This window comes from Dipodomys merriami, unplaced genomic scaffold, assembly GCF_024711535.1.
Source record: "Dipodomys merriami isolate MVZ:Mamm:240054 unplaced genomic scaffold, mDipMer1.0.p SCAF_3915, whole genome shotgun sequence".
Lineage (NCBI taxonomy): Eukaryota > Metazoa > Chordata > Mammalia > Rodentia > Heteromyidae > Dipodomys > Dipodomys merriami.
This window is the reverse complement of record NW_027205510.1, coordinates 1-8489: the sequence shown is the minus strand read 5'-3', so window position 1 is coordinate 8489 and position 8489 is coordinate 1. Positions and strand designations below refer to the sequence as shown.

Sequence of the window (8489 nt, the reverse complement as noted above, 5' to 3'; positions counted from 1 at the left end):
AGCATTTTAGGCTCCTTCTTTTTGTCCCCTTCCCATCCCTTCCCATCCTCCCCCACCCCCCCTAATCCTCCCCTGCGAGCCCCCTCTGCACCAAAGTTTTAAAGTTCATTTTCGACATAATGACTCAATTGTATGTTGTAACCTCTCTGATGTAACAATATCATATGCGAACAGTAAAAAGATGAAGCTTATCTTGTCCTTGGGTAGGTGTTAAAGGAGACATGGAAAGAGGCAAAGGAATAGGGAGTAGATGGCTTGGAAAATACAACATAAGATTCAATGCACATATGTCTAAATGGAACTAGGAAAGAAAGGGGATGGGTGGGGTTTTTATAGATTAGAAGAGTCGATGGAAACTATGACAAAGTCTAAGAGGCATTGTAAAAACCAATTGATACATTGTACAACTGTTTTAAAAAACTATCCATGAGGCCTGTAATTCTAATTAGTGAGGAGGCTGTGAAATGAGGATTGTGGTTTGAAGCCAGCCATGGCAGAAAAGTTCATGAGACTCTTATCTCCAACAAACTACTCAGAGAAGGCTGGAAATACTGCTGTGGCTCAATTTGTACAGGGCTAACCTTCAGCACAAAGAGGTTTTGGAACAGCACTTTGATCTTGATTTGAAGTGCCAAGACAGGCACAAAAACAAAACAAAACAAGATAAAACAAAAGAAAAAAAGAAACAAACCAAAAACAAAAAAGATCTTAATTTTTATATTTTTGAAAATTACAAGAAAAACCCATGTTCCACCTACTTCAAATAGTTAGATAATATACATTATATGGCTGTGATTATGATGGATGGAAATTTTCTCATTCATGTAGCATCTAATGTTCATTCGAGGCATGGTTTTTCATGCCTCCCAGGCTATGACTTGTGTAGGCTGAGGTTATGGGCTTGGAGCTGCAGATGCTGATACCCTTCTCAACCAGTGTTTCACCTCTTAACAGGGCAGTCATACCCAAGGGCTCCTTCAACTTCAGCTTCATGATCTCTTCGTGGTCCTGTGGGCCCAGTTGGGGGTGCCATCCTGGATACATGTGATTTGAAGTAAGTTCATCCTACTCATCCTCTATGCCAAAAGAGTCAAGTGTGAGAGGGTTTGCAGACATTTGAAGTAATGTACATACACGGTGCTCCAGTGGCCCCACATACCTACCCAGCATATGCCTGTGTATCCTAGGATTATTGGTCTGGAGCAGGGGATGCTTCCAACATATTCCCTAACTAGTGCTTCACCTGCTAAAGTGAATACATGATTGAGAGCCTCTTGTTTACCTTAAGGAAATCTAAATTCCTGATCTGTGCCAGGCCACAACAGATGCCATCCCACATGCCCCCCATTTCATTTTATGTTAGACCTCTCCTGCCACACTGTGGGAACCAAATCACTGGTGAGCAGTTGTGCATGTATGTACACACATTCACACTAAGGCATGTACATAGTGTCAGATTTGACTGGTTGTGTACTATATATTATAGTACCCAAGTGAAAGAAGACTTGGAGATTCCTTGACTACAAGTTGTCCTGTTTTGCTATTTAGCTGTGTCCTGTATAGCCCAGGGTTGTGGGATTCGAAGTGGGCATGCGTCCACCCTCCACAACCAGTGCTCCTCCTCCTACAGGGAGAGCATGCCCAAATCCCTGTTCTTTCCCTCTTGGACTAACATCTTGCAGGTCCTTCTCTGAAGGCCCAGGTGACAGTGCCATTCCAGATGCCCTAGTTTCTATGCAAATAGGACCACTCTCCCTTTGTGGTAACTGAATATTTGTGTGGGGTTGAGTGAGTATATCATTGTGCTTGTGTATACACCAGTTTGTGGAACACAAGGACCTGTGGCAAGATTTTCCCACTTGGGTGCTGATGCCAGCCCAAGGGAAGAAAGGCTTAGAGAGTAGATCTTTCATGTCTCCCTTGCAGAGTATGGCCTGTGCTGCTTGGGATTACAGGGCTGGAGTTTGGCATGGTGCTGCACTTTCTAACCAGGGCTTATCCGGTTACAGGGAAGCCATACAAGGCGGCCAGTTTTTCTTCACTTTGGGACCTCTGGCTTCCTGGTATGAGTCAGCCCAGGTGCAGCTATATGTGCCTATGTCCTTCTCAGTAAGTGGTTCCACTCCCGGTTGGAACTGTGGGAATCCAGTTGTGATATGTGTTGTGCATGTGTGTATACACATTCACAGGAGGGCACAAATGTGGTGCCAGAGTGGCCTTGTTGTGCAATATATTGCATCCAGAAGAAGGGAAGCCATAGCTTGTCCTTTTTCCTTAGCTGGTTAATTTCAGTGTAGCCTTGGGAGGCCTTCAATTCAAAGTGATTCCATTCCCTCCTCTGTCCTGTGAAAATGAAATCATGGGTCAGGGATTTTGTGCATGTGTATACACATTTTCCCATGAAAGCACTTAACCTATTTTTAAATTGGATAGGTCCTAGGTGTTTTTGGACCCAAGAGAAAAAGGCTGGGGTTGGAGACTATAAAACATCCCTTTCACAGGCCTGTGGAGTCGGGCTTATACGCCTGGAACTTGGGGTGCTGCCTACCTTCCTAAATAGTGCTTACTACTGCTAAAGAGAGGTCATGCCTGGTAGCTTGCTCTTCACCATGTGGACAACTGTCTTGCTGGTCCCTTCTGATAGGCCTATGCCCCAGTACACACTTTCATAAGAGGGCACATACATGATGCCAGATAGGCCTGATTGTGGGCATATTGGGCCAGGCCCTGTGTCCATACCCCTGTAATGCCTTTGTAGCCTGGGGTTATTAACTTGGATCTGGGTATGTTGCTACCTCCCTAACTAGTCGTTTACCTTGTACAGTGACTTCATAGTGAGGACCTCTTCTTGATCATGTAAAGGAACTCTTTATTCATGATTTGTCAGCCTCAGAGACAGTGCCATCTGAGATATATCCATTTTCATGTAAAGATTGCTCCCACCCTGCCATTCTATGGGAACCCATTCATGGAATGTGGACACATGATTGTGCCTATGTGGTGCCAGTTGGACTAAGGGTGGGCTCTAGAGGGCAGAAGAGATGGCACATTGGAGCTTGGAGTATGTCCACCACCCTTCCCAACTATAGCCTATATACTGGGATTATGAGTCCTGAGCAGGGGATACTGTTGCTCACCCCATCCAGTGCTTCCCCTTCCACAAAGAGGTCATGGCCATTAGCCTGTTTTTCTTAATCTTGCAAACCTCTAGCTTCATGATTTGTGTTGTCCTAGATGCAGGTACCATTTGCAGATGACCCCAATTCAAAGGAAGCTGTTCCTCTCCTGCCCTTGCCCTGTGGGAACTGAATTGCAAAACAAAAAAGAAAACATTACGAACTAGTAAGTAGTGGGGTACTTGAAGTTATTTCACAAATGAGGGTCCTTATTAAGGCTTCTTACCCCCTTTTTTCTTCCTTGAAAAATTTTCCAGTGTACTAAAAATCATCACAAATACTTATGACAGTGCATATTAAATGTGATGTCCTTCATATTATGTATGAACATTTTCTTCATGAATTTTAGTCAGTAGTGTTTGATAACTTTTACTCCTCTATATGCAGTTTGCATAATGATAAAGTTTGTATCCATATCCACATATATTCTTATATAATCCTTCTCCAATCATTTGGTATTGTCCAGTATATTTTTAACTTTTCCCTAGTCTGACAAGTGTGGTATCTCTTTATTGTTCCTGACAGAATATTTTTCATAAATCTTGCCACATCACATATGCCTTTTCTTGTGAATTGCATGCTCAGATATTTTATTCAATATCATGTATCCTATCTGTCATCTTCTTGATTGAAATGTTCCTTTGTTGAATACATACTATTTAAATGTCTTCAGTCTTAAGAGAGGATGTTTATATTTTTTTTGATGTTACTTACTCAACCAAGGTGTTGCTGTAATGTAAACTTATTGATATTTTCCTACCTTTGTATTCATTTCCTTGGGGAAAATCTCCATTCTTAAAATGCACTCTTATTTCATTCTTAAAGCTTTTAAGTGTTGCTTTCTACCTTTGTTTTTAGGAATTGTTTGCTATGGCTTTAAGTTAAGGTCTATTTTGTATCTTATTCCATATAAATAGCTAGCTATTCCAAATAGCTATTTATTGAATAGTCTAATGTCAAATCTCAGGATTCTACATAGGCTTGTTCTCAGTTCTCTACCCTATGTAATACTTTTTCTTCAGCTGTAATACCAGATTGTCTTGATTACTAGGCTTTAGTATAACAAATCCTCATTTTGAGTTATGGTGTGTCCCCAAAATTGTTCTTTCATATTCTTTGTGTCTTTTGATCTTTAGAAATCCTTCCTCTCCTCTGTTAGTGGGGACCAAACACCGAGTCTCTTGCATTTAAGGCAAGCACTCTACCACTCAGCAACTCAACTCATAACTTTGAGGAACAACAGTCACTGGGTCCAGGTGAGGTTTGGGGAAGTTTCCCTCTATAAGTAGGAACTCTTGACTTAGGGTCCTTGGTCACAGAATAAAAATTTGCAGAGTAGTCACCATGGTAAGAAAACTTGGCAATGTTTTATTGAGTTAGCAAGCAAACAAACAGATAAGCAGATAAACAGAAAGACAGAGGCACACTCAGAGTGTGAGTGCTCTTAACGGTAGACGCAAAGAGCTCTTTGACATCAGGGGCATTTATATAATAAAAGCAAGTCCTGTCATAAAGCCATATATATAGGTGTTTATCTTTGCTCTTAATCACTCTGGGGTTACACCATCTGAGTTCTTGGTTATTTGGTGATTCAGTCTTTAGTGTATTTCTTTTTATCGGGGGGAGGGTCCAGTCATGGGGCCTGAACTCTGGGCCTGGCCGCGGTCCCTCAGATCTTCAGCTCAAGGCTAGTGTTCTACCACTTGAGCCCCAGCGCCACTTCTGGCTTTTTTCTTTTTTCTTATGTGGTGTTGAGTAATCGAACCCATGGCCTCATGCATGCAAGGCAAGCACTCTAACACTGAGCCACCTTCGCAGCCCCTTTAGTGTATTTCTTACAGGAAAGAATGCATATATTTTTGCCATAGAACAGATGCTTATCCTTAAGATGATGAACGCACCCTGAGTTAGAAGCAAAGAAGATAGTGCATGTATGTTTCTAAATGTATTGTTTCTATCAGAGTTCCTAGATGTCATTTTCCAGGTCTCATTTTTCCTAAGCTATCCAGCCTGAAACTATAAAAAGTCCTGATAAGACTTCTCAGAAAATTGCATTCAATTTATAGATTGATTTGATAGAAAACAATACATTCTTTAGATATTGAGTATTCCCATGAATGATTTTTTTTTGGGTCCGGTCATGGGGCCTGAACTCTGGGCCTGGGCACTGTCCCTCAGCTCTTCAGCTCAAGGCTAGTGCTCTGCCACTTGAGCCACAGAGCTACTTCTGGCTTTTTTCTTTTTGTTTATGTGGTGCTGGGCAATCGAACCCAGGGCCTCAAGCATGCAAGACAAGCGCTCTACCACTGAGCCACCTTCTCAGCCCCCCATGCATGATTTTGACATAGCTGTATTTAGCTGTTTTTCAGTTATTTTTAATAATTAATGTTTGTTACATAGTATTATATATCTTTTGTAGGATATGCTTCTTGGTGTGTTTATGTTCGTTTGGTTTGGTTTGAACAACATGGGGAATTGAACTGGTGTATGGGAGGAAAGCATTCTACCACCTAAGCCACAATATAGCCATGTTAGTAACTATTGAAGCTACTTAAAATAATCATCCATCTTATAATTTGTTATTTTTACCTTTTTTTCATCCTGGGGTACTTGGTATAGGAGTCTGGTTTTTTTGTTTTGTGTGTGTGTGTGTGTGTGTGTGTGTGTGTGTGTGTGTGTGTGTGTGTGTGTATGCACATGCATTCATATAAGTGTATATGTGCCAATACTGGGGCTTGAATCCTCTTAACTTTTTCCAGCCAAGGTTAGCATTTACCATTTGAGCATGTATGCACCTTCAGTGTGGCTTTTCTGGTTAAATCCTACTCAGGAGGATACAAATGGCAGTTCAAAGCCAGCCTGGGCAGAAAAGTCCAGTAGTCCTATGAACTACTTTGAAAAACTACTATGAAAAACCTGGAAGTGGTACTATGGCTCAAAAATAGTGCTCAAGCTTTGAATTGAAGCCCTCAATCCTTAGGGCCAGCACATACAAAAATTAATGAACTTTGAATTGTCTAACCATGATGTATTTACACCATGATCTACAGATCTCAGCCTCTCAAGTAGGTAGCATTGTAGGTGTGATCCTGTAGTAATAATAAGTCATTTATTATTGTTACTAATGGATATTTTTTAAAGACATAAGTGTATGCTAGTGGCTCAAGTCTATAATCCTAGCCAGTCAAGAGGCTGAAGTTTAAGAATCTTTGTTCAAAGCTGACCCAAGGGAGAAAAATCTATGTGGCTTATCTCCAATTAACAATCAAAAAGTTGGAAACACAGCTGTAGCTTTAGTGGCATAGTAGTAACCTTAAGCAAAAATGCTTAGGGACAGTGCCCAGACCCCGAGTTCAAGTCCTAGAATCAGCCTCCAAAATTAAAATAAATAGAACACAAAATAACTCCAGGTATGGCTAGTGATAGTATGCCTAGTTTGCATGAAATTCTGAATTTGATTGCCACCAGCAAGAAAACTACACAAACCAAGAAAAAATGTTTCCAAAGTCAGAGGGAATTTTTTACTGATCCTTACTAACAGACAATTTTTTTCTTACACAATTTCATTTAGAACGTTAGCCCAAGGCAGGTGCTAGTGGCTTGGCTCATGCCTGTAATATTAACTACTCAGGAACTTGAGAATTGAGGATAGTGGTTCTTGAGACTCTTCAATAAGCTACTCAAAAATAAGTGGAAGTGACCCTATGGCTCAAGTGATAGAGAGCTAGCCTTGAGCTCAAAGAAGCACAGGTACAGGGGCCAGGCCCAAAGTTCAAGCTTCATGGACAACAAAAATAAAAATAAAAATAAAAAGCCAAACAATAACTCCAGTAGAAGAGAAATGATTATGCAATGACTACTTTAGCAAGAATGCATTTCTCAGTTTAGAATGAGGTTTCACTTTGTATAACCTTATAAATATAAGATAATTAAATTTCAAGTAATTATTTAACTTCACTATCCACTAAGTTGGAGTGTTGAGCTATATGTTAAATAACAGTGAGTTATAGAAACATGAAAGACGAACTTGAGGCAATGATAAGGGGAGTTGAAGAAATCAATGTTGTTTTGAGAGCAACTCAGGTTGAAGCTGACCACCTAGGTAGGTCTTCAGGAGACTAAGGCTGTTTCTCATTTCTAAGATCCCTCTCCTTGGCTGGGCCCCTCCCATTGAGTTTAATCAAAGATTAGGTTAGGTGTGGGGAAAAGCAGCAGCTTGTATTGAAGGTTTAAAAAAAAATAAACCCTCTTTTTTGTGTTTAAATGTAGGAACTAGAGAAGTCGTTGGTTCACAGGACTCTGCATTTGAAAGAACTTCCAACTATGAAGGCCAACCTGAGCCACATATTCCAGAGAAGGACATGATGTTGGCACAGGAACAGATAGAATATTTGCAGAAGAATTTTATGTGGTGCTTAATTTATTAAGCCTTTCTTGTTTATGTTTGATGTAACCTGCTAGTAATAGATGTGAAATGAGTAAAGGATCTGTTGGCCACCTAAATTTGTTACTTCAGCAAAAGTATATCTGATCATGCTAAACCTTAGGTTTCTAAGAGGAAGAAAAAGATGTAAGTCCTTCAAGATGCTAACAAAACTGAATTCACAATCCATTAATTGGAGGGAAGGGCACTTTTTGTTGGCAATTTTAAATATCCAATTGCATTTTTCCATGCAGGTGACTATCAGCAAAGAGGAGATTGAAGGGGGCTCAGAAGGTGGCTCAGTGGTATAGTACTTGCTTCAGATGCATGAGTCCGAGGGTTCAATTCCTCACAGACACATAAACAGAAAAAGCCAAAAACTGGCACTGTGGCTCAAGTGGTAGAGCGCTAGCCTTGAACTGAAGAATTGAAGGACAGTACCCAGGGTCAGAGTTCCAGCCCCACAACCGACAAAAAGAAAACTAAAAGAGGAGATTGAAGACACTCAGTTCATGGATCCTGTTGAATGAAGACTATAAGGAGCTGTGTGGATAGCTGGTACTGATGGAAAACAGTTCTACAGACAGCAGACAGCAGTATCATTGAAGAAAGGGTTGAGAAGTTTCAGAAGGTGAACCAGCAGTATGAAGGCAGGTGTAGTTACGACATCCTTCTCAATGCTGAGAATCTCATGCTATAGGTATGTTTTGTACAAGAGTTGAAGAGACTTTCGAACTACTTTTCATCTTTCTGAGGGAAAAGAGAAGATTGCTGAGAGATGAGAGGGGTGAGCCACTCATGGCTAAGCATATATTGAGAACAGGTGTTTTTCTGGGTTGGCAAGTCTGATAAGAGGAGGGGCTTATGTCTCTTGAAGTATCTTGGTGTCT

General features: G+C 40.8%; 1 long non-coding RNA gene across 2 annotated transcripts; it reads left to right on the top strand.

Moving 5' to 3' along the window:
* Positions 1-2817: 2817 nt before the first annotated feature.
* On the top strand, positions 2818-7931 carry LOC138805400 (uncharacterized). Of its 2 annotated transcripts, none has more exons than XR_011365530.1 (3): positions 2818-3342; positions 7446-7746; positions 7854-7931. It is a non-coding gene; the product is annotated as an uncharacterized lncRNA (long non-coding RNA). The 2 variants fall into 2 exon arrangements; XR_011365531.1 differs by lacking the exon at positions 2818-3342 and adding an exon at positions 4399-4432.
* The last annotated feature ends 558 nt before the right edge of the window (positions 7932-8489 follow it).